Genomic DNA, 20,600 nt, shown 5'->3' on the forward strand with positions numbered 1-20,600 from the left:
TTATCTATAGGATCACATATACGCCATATTTTCAGTTTTGAGTAATGCCTAGGGCCAAGTCCAGGTCCTGGAGAGATCAGTGTTTAAATCCTTAAATGTATTTCTTTTGGATACCACCTGGAATTCATAAATAATAGCCCATTTCTCAAAACCCAGCAGCCTACATTCTCATTAGGCATGCCTTATGTGTGTTTTCCATAACAAAATCCACTTAATAGCCCACAGAGATTTGTCACATTGGATTTATCTTGCTGCCAGCTTCCAGAAATGTGTAAATGCTACTATCTCTCTTTTCCCTTTTTGGATTAAATCTGATTCACTTTCTCGAAGTTGAAATAATTTATAAAGCGTTTTTAGGCTAGGCAACCTGAAGCAAAGATCACTGCTGTTGGAGAGAAAGAAGAAAAAGAGACATCCTTAGGGGAACATTAAGGGCTCTGTCTTACCTTCTAATACACAGTATGCGTTATCACGCATTTTGGAAAAATCAGTGTTAAGCATGTGCTTGCAAGTTTTAGTAGGTGATTGTTCAAATTAGGAAGCACTTTGCACCAACTGCTCAGAGAACAAACAGCACCCTGAGTTGTAGAATTGATTTGCAAATTCACAATGCCCGAGATGATCTTTTTGTAGTATTCTCTCATTTAAATTTAACATGACGTATTACCTGAGAAATCTCGGGTTCTTAAAAAATATCCAAAGGCAATTGAATGCTCATCGAATGCCTACACTATGGCTATCGCTGGTCAAAGCCAGCATTAGGGATGGTGTCAAAGAGGCAGACACAATATGAAACATTTCATAATTCTTCCTAGGATGTTTGTTATTGTCTCCACAATGCATTTCTTAATGTTAACTCTTTTCATTTCTGTTTTCCTTCCTTAAAATCATTATAAAGTTTGCTCAACATATCAGAAATGTTAGAGAATGTCTCCAAAGTCACTAGAATGTAAGGTAACATTGCAAAGGGTGATAATAAGGTTACTGTCTTCCTGTAGGGCTGAGATGCATTTTTCGTTCGTGTTTCTGCAGCACACAAGAACATACCTTTTCTTCTGCGCTGTAGTGAAGTTACTGTGCTCATCGATATAAGTGAAAATTCCATGTCGCCTCGCAAAACAAGGCAAAGCTAAGCCAAACAAACAAAAAACCAGAGCGGGAGAGTTGACATGTCGGGAAATGGCTGTCCTACAAATGTTCTGCGGATCTTAATTCTCAATCTTTATTTTTCCTCGGAGTGGTTTATCTCTACCAGCCGGATGAGGAAAAGTCACAAACTACTCACCGCTCTCTTAAACCTACTGCTTGGCTGGCGGGATGTCTTTGAGAAATAACCTTGGGAACGCGGGGCCCCTTCGATGCAGACCTCGGTCACAGCCAAGTCGTCCATGGTGCAGGTAAGGGCCGCCGTGGACCCTGCTGCTGGCAAGGAGACCCCCGGGGCCAATGAGCGGGAAGCCCAGGGGCGCCCCGGGGTCACAGGCGGGCGACTTTCACCCTGGCTCCCGCCAGTCTTACCAACACTGTGCGCAGACAGTGGCTGGCATCCAGGGTTTTATTTCTCTTGCGCGAGAAATTATTTTCCACATCTGAAAAGGCCAAGAACAAGTTGGGGATTAAGGTGCCAAAGGAAAAAGCATTGGTTTCCCAGTGGTACGGAAAAAACAACCACCACCAGCAAATGCTTGCTTTTACAGAAAGGTCGGTTTCCAGCTTTCGCCCTCCCGCCGCCGTGAGCCCCAGCGCCTGTCTGTCCGGGACGGGGGCGTACTCCTCGCTGGGCGGCCTTTGGTAACTTTTTAGAATTTTGTATCCTCCACGACTGTTACCTCCTCAAAAAACACTTGCTGTAAAATTTGAAAGGAAGGCTTAGACTAGGATGATTTCAACGAGTAAGCTTTAGAGCAGGGCGCTCATGTACTTATATTTTCAACACTAAATGAGTTTTACTAAGTCCGTCGGGTTTAATCTACCAAGCAGCTGCTTTGTGCCAAGCTCCCGGGCGAGGACCGATGGGTTTGGCAAAGAACTTGCCGTCAAGAAGCTAAACAGCCCGACCCGCGTTAACAGAAGCGAAAGTGAACAGAACTGGAGCTCAAGACCTCTGTTTGCTCGGACAAGGGTCTCATCTGGTGTCCGTTTTGTACATTACTAGCAAGACGCAGCTCTGTTCTTTGTGGACCAAAGGGGTGTCGAGACTGGGGAGAAGGTTATACACAGCGGTTACAACTGCGGCGAGTTCTGCTCCTCCTCCCCACCCTCGGACAAGGAGAGTGTCTGCTGTGGCACGGCCTGGCAGCTGATGATGATAAGTGTGCCCTCAAGCTGGTACCATCTGGGGGTGCCTGGGTGGCTCCGTGGGTTATGCCTCTGCTTTTGGACCAAGTCATGCTCTCGTCCTGGGATCGAGTCCCGCATCGGGCTTTCTGCTCAGCGGGGAGCCTGCTTCCCCCTCTCTCACTGCCTGCCTCACTGCCTACTTGTGATCTCTGTCTGTCAAATAAATAAATAAATTTTTTCATAAGTTCTACACTCTGTAAACACACACACACAGCTGTTACCATCTAGTTGTGGTGTAGACTCAGTTCTGAACTTCCCTGTCTCCAGATGCCCGAGAAAATGCACTTGGGCTACTATATTAAAAAAAAAAAAAAAAAAAAAAAAAAGTGACCTAGGAGATTTCGGTTGTTAGGGCAACACAAATTCAACAACATTTAACATTCCTGCATTCTTTCTGGAAGACTTCCTTGGGGAGAGACACCAATGCATCCTTCCTAAAGCCTTGGTTTAATGCATTAATAAGAATATTTCAAATCTGTATGGTATCTTTTAGATAAATCATTCTATGATGTGGGGCTTAACAGATAGAGCACCAATCAGGGGACTGGGCTGCTTAAGTTCTACACATAGCACCCGTTGGAAGGATCACACCTTTTTCCACAGGTAGGTAGGTGGTGGATTAGGCAATGAGACTTGTTTAAAGGCAAGCGTGAAAGGAGATAACAGGAAGGTTTCCCTCACCTGCAATGAAGTAAAAGGAATCCTTTAAATCCTATAAAGCTAAGAGAAATGTAAATGCACAACAAACTAGCGTCAAGAAAAAAAAAAAGACAGTAATGTTTTGTTAGTAAAGGCAGCACTATTGGAGGAAGAAGGTATTCTCTTGCAAGGGAGACCGTACTTTGAGTTCTGATTCATTGGTGTGAGAAAAATACTCTTTTCTTGTTTTAAAGTTGATAAGAAGGAAGACAGACTGTAAGGCTGAAAAAAGAATTCCTTCCAAAACATTTCCTAGGTTCTAATGGTTTACTTCTTTGTTTTTTACTATGTCTTCACCTTTAAGAAAGAACTCACATATGAAAACTTAAAAAGTCCATGAGTTTTCATGTTTCCATTGTTAACATAACATATATATTATTGCCCTAATAGTTCCATTATTAATATCACTTGTGAGGGGTAGTTCTGAAAGTCAGAATGTTTTCTTATTGCTTATCATCACTGTAAATCTTATCATTGAAATGATATCTGCTGCCTTGCGTAGTTGTGGACGAAAATAAAGTCGTAATTCTAAGTCTCCAGCAAGGTTAGGCCTTATATGGCAGAATAGACAAATTGAATCTTAAAAGATGTAATCTTCATTGCCTTTTTCTTTTGGTAGCTATTCTTTTTCAAAAGCTAATATAAGGCTTTTGGAGCTTGAATTGTTTTATGTTGTATATTTGTCTTTGTTTTTATAAATTTAATCGTCTATAAGTTCATCCTCCAACACTAAACCACTACATGGTAGAGATGAAATCTGATTTGAACCATTCAGCTCTGCATTGCCAGTGATGTTATCAGAGGAGCTACAAGAAGAATTTCTCTAAATGGTCGTATAAATCTCACAAATGTGAAGCTGGCACTCCGATTTGTATTCCACGTAATGGGAAGCCTTCTTTGAATGAAGGGGTTGCTGTGATGCTGAGTTGATATTAGATCATTGACACTTAACCCACTGACTCTTTAGCCTAAAGGAACTCCCTTAATGGAAATGCACTTGGCATTCGCAGCTTGCTTTGCTTTGGACCAAAATTCATTACCACCACCAAGTTCACAGAAAGGAAACAAGCACCCCTGTGGGAAATATCAGGAAAGTCTTCTTGGGTTGATAGGAAAAAGAACAAGGAAGGACCAAAGAGATCATCCTCTAAGGAAGCAGAATTCGTGTTAATAGTGAAAAGATACTGTAGCATTGTTCACCTCTGCTCCTCGATGGGTCTGGCACCCAGCAGTCTGGCACCTCGAGCAGTGGGAGTAAGTCCCTTGTCTGATGAGCACAGATGCTTCCAAGTGATGTGTGTTGTCAGTTTCAGAAACAGGACTTCTTGGGGGGGGGGGAATGCCAATGCCAGGAACCTGGATTTTTGTTGTTTAGATTGGGGAGCTCTTCTCAAAGCACCCCATAACAGATTTGCACACTCCTCCATTGGATCCATTACCTTCGAAAATGCTTTAAAGCAGAGCTTCTCAAACTTTAATGGACATACAAATCACCTGGAGATCTTGTGAAATGCCAGTTCTGTTAGCAGGATGGGCCAGCTCTGCCAGGAAAGTCTCAGTGGGTGTCCATGACTAGTACGCTCTGGGATGACGCCGACCCTGCTGGTATGTGGACCACGGAACCACGAGGCTTGATTGGAAGTTCTCAAGTGTGACTCCCATGCCAGCTGCATCAGAATTCCCTGGTTAGTTGTTAGAAATACAAATTCTTCTTCTCTCCCCCAGATCCACTGACTCAGAAACTCAAAGGGCGGGGCTTAGCTGTTAGTGTTTCAACAAACTCTTTTTTTTTTTTTAAGATTTTATTTATTTATTTGACACAGAGAGAGAGATCACAAGTAAGCAGAGGCAGGCAGAGAGAGGCGGGAAGGAGGCTCCCCACCAAGCAGAGAGCCCAATGTGGGGACCGACCCCAGGACCCCGAGATCATGATCCGAGCCGAAGGCAGAGGCTCAACCCGCTGAGCCACCCAGGTGCCCCTCAACAAACTCTTGCAGGAGATCCAAATGCACCCTCAAGTTTGAGAACCAGTGCTCATTACTACTATGGTCTCCATCCTGTAAATGAAGAAAAGGGGGCAGGCAAAGTACCTGTCCGAGTGTGCACAGTTAACAAATCAAGGTGCGGGGACTGAAATCTAAGACTTTCTGTACTGGAGTTCCTGCTCCCCTACCCAGTCTGCTGAGGGCATTTACAGGATGGAATCCAAAATTGGAGACTCTGTCGTTTGTACTGTCCTGCCTACGGTCTGGGCTGAAAAGCCCATCAATCTGACTTCTTCCAAGTGAACGTTATTCTATGAGGTCCTTCACATCACTTGGCATTTCTCCCAATCAGTCACCAAGCATACACTTAATTTCTTTTTAAAAGCCACCTGGTTTTGTTTTTTGTTCCTGCGTATGCCTTTTTGTTAAGTGGGTGAGGGATGTGTAATCTATCTCATGCATAATTTGTTTAAGACAAGTCATTAAAAATGCACTAAAGTTTAATACGCTGTATATGTTCCTGCTAGAATTCTTTTTCCCCATGTAAATGATTTTGAAAGTTTTAAAAATAGTTTTTCAGGTTTTATTGCACGCCATTGTTTGCAATGCCTCATTTTAAAGCTCTAAAATTAACATTTCTTTCCTATCAATTTTATCTTCTGTTTGCCTGCTATTGATTTTTTTTTTTTTTTTTTTTTTTACCCTCTGTGTGTCTAATGGAAACAGAGCTAATGGGTCTTTGCTTTGTTTATTCCCTTGCTTATGCAGCAGCATTGTTTTGATGCGGTCAGCAGAGCTCTAGGAATAGGGCTTTGAGTGGCTGTGAAGGGAGTTCACCAATGCACTCCGTTTTCTTCACGGAGACTCTCAAAGAATTCTCTCTGTGGTCCTCTTCTTCGACTGTCTCTGTTCCTTTTTGTTTGTCTCATTTCGTCGGGTCCTGGTGAGGCGGCCTCATTTTCCTTCAAGGATATCCTTGTGAGTGATAATCACAAAAGATATATAACCTCCCAGAGTGGCCGGGAAGATCAAACGAAGTGGCACCTGTGAGCAGCTTCACCTGATTCATGAGGCAATCACGACTTCTTACTAATCTGCTACCAACAGCACAGGCTGTTTAAACAGGGAGCATCCTTGGGGGGAGGGGGTGGCGGGGTGCTGATTGCTGGATTTTATCTACTGACCCACAGAGAACACGGAACAAGCACACCTTTCATTTCTTCCTTAAACACAGGGAAGCTGTATTTATCGAGGTTTCTTTACTAGGGGTGGGAAATGCAGAGTTTAAAAACGTGAACATTGCCAAAATCCATCACACCGATGATTGTGTCTTTTGTCAAATTTCAATTATCTGTGATAATAAGCATCAGGTATAGAATGAGAGACAAGTGGATACGCAGAGTCAAAGACAAAAAGGAGTGGACCTTCCCCTGACAAATGAGCGACGTTATCATTTGTTATTGAGTTCAACTACCTAGTCTAATATGGATGGATTAAACCTTAAGATAATCACTAAGTTTTACACAGCATACCATGGCTTCTGTCTCTTTGCCCACCAGATCGCTTACTAGACTCACCAGCGTAGAAAAGCAGCAGATCTAGCCTCTGATGCAAATATTAATGAGCAGTGAAATGGCCCAAAGGCAGGAAGCAGGGAGAAGGAAGGGGCCTTCATAACCACAAATGGATAATTATTCTCCAGAGAACTAAGAGCTGACGCCCTGAGAGAGACACAACTCAAAATACTGGTGATATGACAAAAAACATTTCTTGTGGAATTTTCTCCCAAACTTTGCAGACATTTCACTTATGGAGTTCTGTTTTGAACATTCCAGAATGGGGAATGTTCCAGAACGGGGGCCTTTGATCGAGTGATTTGCAACTCCCGAGCACCGTCTTACTGCTCTTCTCAGGAGCATGGGCTGCGGTGGGATCTTGAGCTCTGTCTCGTTCCCTGATTTTTTGCGAGGCTTTAAACCAGTCACCTTATCACCAGCTCTCTATTTTCTTATCTGTTTAGGTGGGATGATGTTGGCTGCTCACCCAGCAAATATATTTAAAAGATTAATGAAAGAGTGCTTGCATGGTAACTTTGAACTCTTTATGTCAAAGTGATACACTATTCTTGTTATACCATTAAAATAATAAAGAAATATTGAACTCACTTTTATCTAAACGCAGAACACCACCATCCTAAGGGCTGTATTTGAAAGACCTAAGCATTTGGTTTGAATATTTGCTAGAGGCAAGGAACAGGGACAGTTAAGCAGAGTTTCTGGTCAGTATTTCCTCTCAGATGTCTGTTGCACACACCACACATCTTTAGGATTTTCTCCAGGTCAGTTGATTGGACTTTTAAAATGTTCCTTTCACTCTCTTTCCTCCATCCAACCCAGCATCCTGTTCCTGGTTGTTCAGACCTGAAAATTGGGAGGATCTTCCTCACCCCATCAACTGTTTCTGTCCCTGGCTGCTACTCTTTTGGTAATTTCAGGGTTCAATGACAAGAGAGGACAGGTTACCTTAATTTGGCCCCTCTAAGGTCTATAAGGAGTTAACTAAATATAGGAAATAAAAGACTAAGAGAAAAGAAAATAGATTAAATGGTTGTGATCATGGATGAATAATATTGTTTATTCGGGCTAAAAAATGATTCAACTGTGCCAGTGGCTTTTCAAGATTTTTCAAATAGGAAAATACATAACTGTGCATTGTACTACAAGTTGGTAAATATAAATTGGGGACGTACAGCTTAACCAGCATTGCCTGGGCCCTGGATAAGTTGCAAAATGACTAGGAGGCTTTATCATCACAAAGATTATGGTCTCATGGAATAGATGAAATGACCTGAAGTTTAGAAATGTACCGATCTCTTGGGATGCCTGGGTGGCTCAGTCGGTTAAGCGGCTGCCTTTGGCTCAGGTCATAATCCCAGCGTCCTGGGATCAAGTCCCACATTGGTCTTGCTCCGCAGGGAGTCTACTTCTCCCTCCGCCTCTGCTGCCACTCTGCCTGCCTGTGCCCTCTCTCTCTCTGACAAATAAATAAATAAAATCTTAAATATATATATATATTAAGAAATTAGAAATGTACTGATCTCTTTAGTAACTAAAATGTCAACTAAAACCCATGGCAAAAGGAGATTTAAAGTAAAAAATACATATATAATGTGTAAGTCCTTGTTAATTAATGCTTGCCTTCTCATATTTAAAGTATTTTTTAAGCCTGATTTCTTCCAAATGTGGTATAAACGCCATTAATTATATGTGCATACTGAATATCAGACCATATTAAGTTAGCATTAAGGAGCAGATAGCTTCGAAAGAGAAGGGGACAAGTATTTAAAAGTTCTACATAATTCGAAAGCGCCTTTAAGGTCAGGAAATGAGGACTGTAACATCTGGTTAAAACTAAAAGAGAATTTTAACTAATTGTTCAAGCTGGACAATAGCCAAAACCCTGGAGTTAGCACACCTGGATAATATCCATATAATGTTTCTAGAGAAATCTATTCTGGTAAGGAAGCAAATAATGGAACTTTAAAGACTAATGAAGGGGAATGGAGAAATTTTAGGAAACAAATCTGCAGAATGATGCTGTATAATCCTGTTTGAAGCTTTAGAAGACAGCCAGGGCTGTACACAGAACAAAAGAAAAAAGAAATACTGTGGAATCTGTGCTGTTTAAGAAAAGAAATCCTTAAGGTTCTGTTTACACAAACAGGCTAAGGAGGTTTGATACTCCGGTTTTCTTCACACATGACAGATAGTCGCCATCTAGTGAGGTAGATGTAGGTTTATCTTTCATTTCAATTTTGATAAATATTTCAATTCCCCTAAAAAACAAAGAGAGTGCATTACATTTGAGGGAGTCACATTTAGTGAAGACGAAAGAGAAAGAGGAGAAATTTCAAGTTTTAGATTACAAGTAAGAAAAATGAAAATCCTTAGAAAATGTGTTTAGTAACCCTGTGGCGCTCCTGTTGCTCAGCCAACCACCCTCCTCATGCCCTCAAAAACGTCAAAGTATTTAAAAATAAGCCACTGGGTGACTGAATTAATAAATTCTAACATTCATGGCACGATGACTGCACAAATGGATTTCATATTCTTGTATGGGATTAAGAGGTCCAGTTGTGCTAATGGTGTAGATCATGACCTTCTTGGTAAGATTGTCTCTGATTCTTTGGCTCTGTTCTAACTAGTATATATAATGATCAGCTCAGACTGAATGCTTTGACTTCACATTCGAAATTTGAAGACAGAACCCAAAATTTTGGCATAGAGCTGTGAATTGGAAAGGAAGACTGACACTAGGTACAGTAAACTGTAGCCTGTGGTTGCCACCACTGAAATCACAGTGTTAATGAAGGGAGGTATGACTCAACTCTAATTGTAGACACTAACTTGCCCATCTGTATAAGATGCGTAAGCAGTAGAATTACTGAGCCAATACAGGTTGGGTTTTAAACAACCAGTATGAAACTTTTGATTTCTAAGTATAAATCAAAAAGCAATGTCTTATGGGTTTAAAAGATGAAAGAGTCAAGTAATTCTAGGTACTAGATTTAATTAGTTTAATTTCAACTAGAACATTGAAATAAATATTGAGAGGAGAAAATTACTAATCAGCCTCTAGATAATAATAGCAGAATGATGAACACAAAGTATTTAAAAAAGAAGAAATAATGATAAGAAAATCTGATTACTTTCTTGATAGGATTCTGGAAGATTAAGTCAATGAAATTGCTATATTATACTTTGATTTTGGTTTTACAGATCATGAAATTATATTTGCAAATTTTATGCAAATTTACTAAGAGATTAATGTTGTCATGTTCTATAGACTTAGGACAAAGAAAATCCTGCTAAGACCATTGGTTCAAAAATGTATTAAAGAGATTCCAAGGTCATGGATTCTGTGTCTAGAAGAGCTGGCTAGTTTCCTTCTCTTTTTATAGCCACATTTCTCACTCTTTTTCAGATTGCATATATTCTGTAAATGCTTACCACAAAAATGGGCCAGAGAGGGAAGCATACCTAACAACGAAGGTTTATGTGGTATCATCATTACATCATTCATTCTTTCAATGAGTATTTTTTTTGAGCACTTACTGCCCAGACACTGTTTGAAGTACATGGGTTATATCACTGAACAAAACAAATGAAATCCTTTCCCTAGTGGAGGCTACATTATGGTGGCTGGAGGCAAACAATAAACATGATAAATATGCAAATTATATAGTATGTTGGAAGGTGATTCGTGTCATAGAAACAAGAAAAATTAGAACAGAAAAAGTGTTTTGAGTATGTGGAGAAAGAGTCCAGTTTTAAATAGAGTGGTCAGGGTAGGTCTAATTGGGAAGATGACATTTGAACAGACTTGAGTGCCATCAGTGAGTCAACCACATTTGGGGAAAAAATGTTCCAGGTGGAGGGAAGAGACAACACAAAAATCCCAAGGAGGGACTGTGGTTCTGGGGAAACTCAGTAGCAAAGAAGGTCAGAGAGTTAACAGTGGCAAACATAGTAAGTCCTTTTGGCCTTTGTAACCACTTCAGCTTTTAATCTGAGTGACGAGGGAGTCATCAGACAGATTTGCAAAGAGGAATGAAACAATCTGACTCATGATTTGAAAGGATAATTCCAGCAGATGTTGAAAATAGACTCTAAGTGGACAAGGATAGAAGCAGCATGACCTATTAGGAGGCTCCTACTATTATACAGGGTTAATGTTATAGACTATAATTATTTTAGGAATTGCAGCCTTCAATTTTATAGCCTAAATTCCATGAACACGAATATTTTTATTTCAGTTATATATTTAAGATGAAGTTATTTCCAAGAGTCATTTATGGAAACAATATTTGATCTTCAAATTTTCAAGAACATAAATCAAATACATAATTTAATTAGTGTAATGATTTATGTGTGCAATATTTTACAGCATTCTATATGGTTTCACAGGCAAGAACTTATTTCAACCCTTATAAAGACCCTGTGAGATCGGAGAGCTGATGGTCATCATTGCATCTAAGGCAAAGATAGTTGATTCAACTAGTTAGTGGCATAACCAGGACTGGAAAGCAGGCTTTCCTACTCCAAGCCCAAAGCACTTTCCACTCCATCACTTTGTCCAGACAAGTCTTTGGAATTTGTTATAATAGGACATGACCTACATTAAAATTACTGTTAATGACCTACAACTGAAGGAAATTTTCAGAAAGTATTAAATCGGAGGGGAAGGGGTAGTGCACAGGCAATTAATGGAAAATAAATAATAAAAATCAATCCTGATAACTCTGGTACTTTATTTCCTGACCTCTTACTTTCACCTAAAAGTCACTTATTCAAATACTACCAGATATTGGAGCACACTCAAGGTTAAAACTTATGGTCGTGTGGCTACTAGCCAAAGCTAACTTTCTGTCAAAAGTATCTTTAAAAGAGGCTAAGCTGAAGGTGCCTTCTAGGTCAAATATAAAGGTATTTCAAAAACCTTGGGTCAAATACACTTCTTAAAAAATTAAATGATGTGAGATTTGTCAAAATTTAGTGAGGTCTGTGAAACTCCATTTAAGAAGTTAAACTATCATAGATCATCATGCTGCTTGCCAGCCTTTTAAGCTTTAAAACTCTTTTTCCAAATCAGGTTGAGGAGACAGTCAGATTGTGACTTTAACTTTTACTCCCCATGGCTTTTCTTTCCCTGTCCTCTTTGCATCTCCAAAACGAAGCAAACTTTCTTATATTTGCCGAATATGAAATATTTCTTGATATGTGATTTCAAACTCTAACAAATCTGACCTCGAGTAAGGGTTTTGGAACTTTGCCCGACATCTCTGGGATTCTACCAACGTCATGTAACACTGATCAGTCTTAGAGGCTGCACTTCTTAGGTTGATCAGTAGGCTCACTTTGTTGGGCTCTGGTAGGATTCCAGAGACTTCAGTTTCTTTGTGTTTGCTTTGCTTGAGAGGGGGAAGCACTGTGAAGAACAAAGTTAAGAAAGTTAGGGTGCAGAATCTTTCCTTAAATTTCATTAAGTAGAGTGACTAATAAACCTAGATTGGGTGCAAAATTACTTTAATTGAGTTCCTACAGCATGTCGGGCACTAGGTTGGATGCTTTTGCATTCATTATCTTGTCTATTTCTCCTCAATCTTGAGAGGGAGATGTAAAATGTATATGTAATGTTACAGAAATTGAGTCTCAGAGAGTGTAAGTAACTTCTCTGGGAAAGAAGATGCCAAGCAAAGGTTGTTTGACTCTGTATCTCACAGGGTATTTTTTATTGTTGTTGTGTTTTGGCCATCCTGACTCTCAAAATTAATCTAATCTCAGATCTTGCACACAATCCTTTGAGCCCCACTGCTCACGAATCTTTCACATTGAGTAAAGATGTGAAAGCTTCCAGGTGTCTGGAGATGCTATGTTCACACATATTGTGACTACAGATTAAATTTATTCAGTCACTGGGAAGATATTCATGGGCTTGAGGACAACTCAGTCCATGAAAACTGTAGTGAAAATTAAAGTTAACTAGCTGAATAGGTATCCATCTTAGGACTAAACATTAGTCAATGACATCTACCCTATAAAGTGTTCTTTGTACAAAATCAAAGACTCCACTTGACATCAAGAATGATGACATAGCTAAAAGTCAGAATCCAAGTTTGGAGAGCTTCTTTTTCCAATTTTTGGTTTGGCTAAATGTAATTATGAAAATGTAATATTATTAAAACTGGAATTAAGTCACAAGAGAAAGTGAAAAGATTATGATGTATTCATAATCTTTAAATATCAATGATTTCTGAAAGGAATGCTGACAGACTATAGGTGAAATCTGATTAGAAAATTAATGTCAGATATATTAGCGAGAGATGATCTTTCCATATTGATTTAAATCACATCACCCCAAAGAAGGACCCCTCCTAAGGTTTGGTATTCCTTCGGCCAAACTCACCTAGATTCAGAGCAAGAATACTACATTTTCCTCTTCATTGTCCTTAGGAAAGTATCCTGGAACCTATTTGTCTTTCCTTCCTTAAAGTCCAAAAGTTTGCTCCCTCAAGATCATTATGCTTTCTTCAAATTAAAAAGCAAATGACTTATTTTTTTCCCCACTGATAAAAATCACATACCATGCGCCATTTACATCATTTTAGAGACACATGATCAATTCTTGAGATGTGCTTGGCCATCAGTAAGACTCTGCCTTGTAGAAGTTTCACGAAGTGAATTTATGAGGAATAGTATAGCATAAAACTGGCCCAATTTTATTTTTTCTACTTGTTTAATATTTGAACTTAATTTCATAGCAGAAAGACATTGAATTTAGCCACAAACTATCAGATGGAGGCAATCTTTTCCAGGTTAAAGAGTGAAAATCTGGAAGAATCACAAGAAAAAAATTAAAATGTGCCCAAACAATAGAGTCCTTCTCTCTCTCCTTAATTTTCCTTTCCTCTCTTCTTTTTCTTCCCTTTCAGCTCCTTCCCTTTGTTCTATCTGTTAACCCCCTAGGCAAGAACCTGGGTAAGGTACAGCAGAATCCACACGTATGACCCATTAGCACCACAGCATAAAGAAGAGATAAACACTGATAAACACATATGTTGTGATCCACACAGATATTTCAGCAGATCTCTGGAACAACTGCGTTTTATTTCATGAGAAAATGCACTGCTCATGACTTTAAATAAAGATATTTTAACTAAATACAAGTTAGTGTTTATCATCTTTCTTTCTACTGCTTTCCTTAATCTGAAGGATTGTATCTTTTGTTATTCAGTTAATCAAAATGTTCTGGGAATCAGTTTCTTTATATGTAAAATGTTGGGTGCGACAAATAAGGTCTAATGTTGTTTTCTGTTTTAAAATACTGTGACAAGAAAATATCTTAATGAACCATCAGGTTTGGTTGTCTACACATTCTTTTTTTCTTTTTCTTTACTTTTTTTCTTTTGCATTGTGACTCCATCTTTTAGCTCACAAAAGAATTTCCTCTACCCCCAAATCTTAAGGTTTTCAATTTGTGTTTCCTCAGGGATGAAAGAGCATAGAATCTTTTCAGCTTTAGGTCTTCCAGGTTTCACTGAAGATATGCTAAGTGCCTAGTTCTTGGTGGACATTTAGGTTTTATTGATGGGTAACAATGAGCCTGAACTCTACTATTAGAGACCCAGTGCCGCCATTTCCCTCCACTAAAGACTGCTCACAGAGGGGTGTGAATTCGACTTAAGCAATACGGCTACTTTATCCAGTATTAGATTTGGGATGGCTTGCGGACATCTTGTATTTACCTGATGGGAAATATAACAGGGCAGCTATCATAACACAGTAGAGAAGGCTACCTCAAAAGAGATTTAAAAGACATAGTTGTGTTTTCTTTCTGTACTATGTTTACGAATTCCTTTAAACTTCTAAGTGATAGCATACTGCATGGATAATAAAACCTAACCTTGCCTGTTTCAAAACTGAGGGTTTTGGAGGGGATGGGAGGTTGGGTGAGCCTGGTGGTGGGTATTAAGGAGGGCATGTATTACATGGAGCAGTGGGTATGGTGCATAAACAGTGTATTTTGGAACACTGAAAAAAAATTAAATTAAAAAACCCTGAAATAAATAAATAAATAAATAAACAAACAACAACCACCACAACAAAAAACACTCAAGATCCTTTACAGAGTTAAAGATTCAGCAAAGTGAAAAAGACATTTCAGTAAGCATTTTTCTCTTAATTGTTAAGCATAGATATCCACGACATTTTTTGTTCACTTAGACTAAGTCATCAAAATTCACTTTGTAGGATCCCTTTAAAATCTAAGAAGGCTTGTGAGTTCGTTTTCCCAATGCCAAACGAAGTATTTTCACTTAGAAGCTGAAACACAATATTTTTCCAAGAAATTAATTCTATACTTAGAAAGTTCTGCTGAAAACAAACTATGGTTTTAATAAGGGTCCTGAAATTCAATGACATGCGAATGTTCCCATATTAGAGTACAGCTTACATTCATTAGGTGTGTGAGTGAATTTCCTGTTTAATTTTAGGTTAATGAAATAAATACTTTAATATAGCTGTCTCTCTATTTTTTTCTAATCCTAATATTTTATGAATGAACAGGGCAGCCATCCAAGTTCGGGGCTTAGTTTCTGCCTCTCACACGGGGTCAGAAGGCTGGAAGGGCTTACCAGGCTATCTCTCCCACTCGAGGACAAAGGAAGTGGTAGGAAATCTTTTCATAATAACAGAAGTGCAATGAAGAATTCTTGAACGGCGATGGCAGCGTTTTCTTCAGTGAAGGGGTATTTCACCATAAAAACCAAGAGGAGGCTGCCAGATGGGTGCAGTTATCTTTTGGGGGAACTTGAGAATTAGTGGCCTCACTAAGCTCTGAGGGCAAAGCGAATGATTCCTTTACAGTTTCCAACGGCTCTGAAAACTCCACTCTGACATTTCATTTTACCTTGGCAAACAACTGCCATGAAAAATAGCCCAGACCCATTATAGGATATGCCCTTATGCATGATATTTTGTATCAGATATATCAGTCACATTGCAAAGGACTTAGATCAACTTAAAAAAATAAAACCCAATAGAATGATTACAGCCGCTGCCTAGAATGACAAGTATTATCAACAAAAATTAATCAGGCGCATCTTTTAGTGAACTCAATTAATAATGTGCAACAACAGGGTCTCTTTTCTTAAGATGAAAATTAATTAGTGGAGGGAAGGTCACTTGGAGATGCTGACATCACTCATCAGAATGCTTTGGCAGCTCTAATTATTTGTCTTCCAGGCTTGGGTGATCAGAAATTATTGCAATACCTGAGCAACATTTTGAAAAAGCTTTGTGCATGGCTCTTTTAATTAGACCTGGTATTTGATTAATGCAGTGGAAGCGTTTAGATCAGCCTCTTATCATTGAGTGACTTAGAAGTTTTAGGGAATTATACTGTGTGAGACAGGGTCACTGAAGAGGTTTTGAATCTATATATTTTTATTATTAAAAGAGTTATAATGTTAAATTAGATTTATCCTTCTCTTATAAGCGCTCTGTTCATTGCCGAGCAGGATCATGCATGGGATAGAATTTTATGAATTCATCTTTCAAGCATCTTTTCTTTGCCTCTCCACTGAAAGAATCATGCTTGGACTTTTAGAATTGAACAAGTTAATTTGAAAATCTTTAAGAACTCCATGTAGGACAACATCTCAAAAGATGAATATAATCATTATGTCAAAATTTAACGTGAAAAAATGCAATGAGGCTTTTTTATGTACAGACATTGCAAGCTCATAATGTAAATAGAGAGACAAATTATCTTGGAAAACTAGACCAGGAGAAAGACAGTGCACTTGACAATGTTGATATAAATGTATTTATTTCATAAGCTGAATAATCGCATGTTCACTTTTTGAGGATTAAAAAAATTAGCTGTGATAAAATTCGTCTGAGTTAAATATGCAATGGCTCATATATGTCTTTTGGTTTTTCGTGCAATTTACAGGCTATTCATACCAGTACCTTTTTAGCTGGCCTTCAGATACTATATGAAATGTCAGCTAGGGTTTAGCTGTAGGTTTTTTTCAAAGACCATGGGACGAAGTGGACCTAGGGTGAATTCCGTAATAACTTTCTTATCTGTAGTGGGACATGTTCAGATCTTTAAAACTATGATCTAAAAAACACATGTAACATTGTACCTGACTTTCAGTGGTTGAGGATCCTTTTACTTGCAATTTTCTCTTTTAGCCTGGGTTTGGTGGGGGTGCAGGTAAGGCTCAGCAGTGCTGGTGTCTCTGGGGGGGGGCCCTGTGAGAGGGTCATATGCAGAACAGTAACCTCGCCCGGAGCTCGCAGCCTGAGACAGTGAAGGTGAAGTACCCCCTTCTCTTTTCCCTCTCTCCAAACTCTGGAGAGGCACTCCTATGCTGGAGACTTTCCAAAGGGTGAAATGTGTTTTCAGGACTCTCATAACAATGGAAAGTGCTACTTCATACTATGAAAAGAAACCTTCCCAACATTCTGTCTTATGTTTGTCCTCCCGTATTTATTTATTACAAATCTCTGAGTGCTTTTGATTCCTTTGGATGCCTGGGATTACAATAGAAAATCTAAGGCAGATAAAAGACTATCTAGAAGGCAGAACTCCGTCCACCCACCATCTCATGGGCCCCAAAATGTCAAAAGCCCTTCTGGCTGGAGGAAAGAATTTTAAAGTAGTAAATGTTTTTGAGAGGCTGGCCGAACTTGCTGAACAAAGGAGAAAGTAGCTAATAGACCTCAGATTTAGGCCTTACCATTTTGCTACCCTTTTAGTCACTGATCTACTCGCATGGGTATACATATACATGCAACTCTTTTCAAGTATATGGCTTTTTAAAAAATGTCCATTTGTTAACTGGATTAGAGAAGTAGCATGGGGGTAGTCAAAGGAATGGATTTTAAAGATTTTATTTATTTATTTATTTATTTATTTATTTGTCAGAGAGAGGGAGAGAGAGAGAGAGCATAAGCAGGCAGAGCGGCAAGCAGAGGCAGAGAGAGAAGCAGGCTCCCCGCTGAGCAAGGAGCCTGACATGGGACTCGATCCCAGGACCCTGGGATCATGACAGCAGCTTAACCAACTGAGCCACCCAGGCATCCCAGGAATTGATTTTAGATCCAAGAAATGTGAGATGAAATCTTGAGCCTACCATTTAATATCTGTGTGCTCATGGGTTAGTTACTCCATCTCTCTGGACCTCAGTGCCTTCCCCTGTAAATAGAGAAAACAACTCTAATCTCACAGATGACTGGGAAGATTAAATGAGATAGTGCTTACTACAGTGATCAAAATATTGCAGAAACTCAGTAAATGTTAATTGCCATTCATAATCTTAGGCACCAATATTTTGTTTAATCTTTTTGCTAACTGGTTTGCATTATTTTCAGTTTTATAGATCAACCTCAAAACTAGATGGACTATACTTCTAAGATAATAAATATCCTAAAATCAACAACTTGCTGATATTTATCTTATATATATAGCTTATATAGTCCATATAATCTATATTGGAATTGTCTGGGATAGAGCTATGATTTAGATATTAATGAAAAATAAAGTAACTTGTCCTACACTCGCTGGTAAAACATTTTGGATACTTATTTCTATTGATGAATTATGCATGCAAAGGCCGAATGGGGCGCACTGATTTATTTTCCCTCTTTTATGCCTTGATTTTCAGGCTGTGTGCAAAGCAGTGTATATTTTTTCTGTCCTGCACTCCCACTGGCTATATTATGCTCATGGGGCTCTTCAAGTGGAGGAGACACGCAGCCATGCTCACGGACGGCGGGTCAGCCTATAAAGCCAAGGTGGTGAGCAGGCATTTGGGAGAAAAGATTTTTAAAATTAGTGTCAGATGTGGAATTGTTACGCCAAAGTAGAACATCTCCGCTTAGATGAGAATTCCATTCACACCCCTACTTCTCAAAATCTTGCCGTTCAAGAAATCTATGCACAAAAATCTTAAAAACCTAAAATTATGGCCACTGAGTAGACACATAAAATAATGAACCTGTGTAACTTTGAAGTTTTCACACGTATTTATGTCGCACTTATTACTCAATTACTCAGGCTCAATTCTGGGTCCTTCTAAGTATTAACGAGAAAAAAAAAAACAGAAATTGAGAAGAGTGTGCCATTTTCCAAAGACAACAGAAAGCAGTCAGTAAGAAAAAAAAGTCTTAAAAACATGTATTTGACTTCCTTATGTATTAATTGGTCTCATACCTCAGAAAGATGAGAAACACCTCCTCGCTAGTTGCCGCCCCCTTTCAGATTTTCTGCGTAGGGGACCGCCATCCACAGTGAAAGTGGTTGTACCTGGTGCTGTCTGATGCTCGGGTATGGATTCGTAGGGCGCCGGCATACAGCGGTCGGTCTCTAGCATCCCACCTCGCTGGTTCCCATTCGCTGCCAGAGCTGCGGATCCAGACAGATGTGGGAGGCACAATCGCAGAGAAGCCAGGTCACAGGTTTAGGAGTCTGGAGAAGTGGCTTCTAGTTCTGCTCCCGCCACGCATCCCCTACGAACTCCTTAAGGACACATCTAGCTCTGTGCTCCTAGGGATGTGTCCCAAAATGGTTTGGGAGTTTACCAACATCAGCTACTGTATCTATGTCGTGTTCGTATCTCTAGTAACAAAGGAAGAAAGGGTAGGAGATAAAATTTTTCTCACCCGGTGAAATTTCCTCCTTCCTTTTCTCACCCTGCTTACTTGATGTAAGCTTCATCTTCAAAGGGTGGATAATTCCCTGAATCACGACAACAGACTCATTTTATTATTAGAGAAATTAATACAAAGAGCTCATCAACCTAGGGTACTATGACTAACCCCTTATTTAAACACGGTGATTGAAACTTCTTTCAACATTCTGTTAAGTAATTTTCCGAAAATATGATCTCTGTTTGTTAAAAGTGGGGAAAATATTTTGTTGGCCAGTGTTTTAGTCATTTCACCGTAGAAATCACTTCTGATACTTGCAAACCGTATGAGAACATATATGGTACTCGTGTAACTGCCAGCAACGGATTGGCTTCTAAGAGTATGGACTGAAAAAGGAACTTCCAAGTACTGTTAAAGGTAGAAAAGTTTGAAGTTTTTGTTGGGAATTTAAATGTCCTACTGTATTTACAGATGTGTTACCCTCTCTTCCGTTCCCTCCCTACTCATGTGAATGACAATGAAGAACCATTCCCTTAGGATTATTTACCTAGCAGACCTACATTTATCCACCTAACTTGCCTGCTAAGTTTTAAATACATTATTTAAAGTTGGATAGACTTGCGGTGTTTTCAGATTTGAAGTAAAATATCGCGCTTTCGAAAAGATTCTATCATCAGTTGCCTACTGAAATTTGTATTAATTTATGGCATTTGAAGCCAATTATCATAAACAAGCCCTTTACGTCTTAGCATCATACATCTTATTGTCTACATGATCTGATGAGTAACTGGTTAAATTAGCACAGCCTTCCTCTGCACTGAGGCACTGGGTGTTATTGGCAACAGTATATATCATTTCTTAACAAATTCCTCGGTGTTTTTCTTAAGCCTGTTAGTTTGATTCTATTCAATCAATAAAAAATGTTCACAAGAAACATATCGCTAGTAAATTCTTCTTCTTTCTCAGGACACATCATAGTTTCAGTTGTCAGAAATATTTCCAGGTACGCACAATAAAACCTTTCCGTCTGAGAAATACGAGGGTACCGAGGTTGTCATTGTCAAATGCACCACCTGAAGCTGGACGGCTAATGATACGCATTTGATCAACTTGCCAAATGCTTTATATCGGAGAAACAAAGGAAACTACACATGTATATTAAAACTGATTAGCATTGTACCCTAAAGCAATTAAATAAATATTAGAAGAAACTCCCACAGCCCTTTGTTTTGCTATAAGGGGCTCAGCTGTGCTCTTTCTAACCCTAACTACATCACTTCAAATTACCAGTAAATTAACAGAGGAACACTTTCAACCTCAGAGCAGATTTGATCCAAATAGTCTTTAAATGCCATTT

The sequence above is a fragment of the Mustela erminea genome, chromosome 15, assembly GCF_009829155.1.
Source record: "Mustela erminea isolate mMusErm1 chromosome 15, mMusErm1.Pri, whole genome shotgun sequence".
In the NCBI taxonomy this organism is placed as follows: Eukaryota; Metazoa; Chordata; class Mammalia; order Carnivora; family Mustelidae; genus Mustela; species Mustela erminea.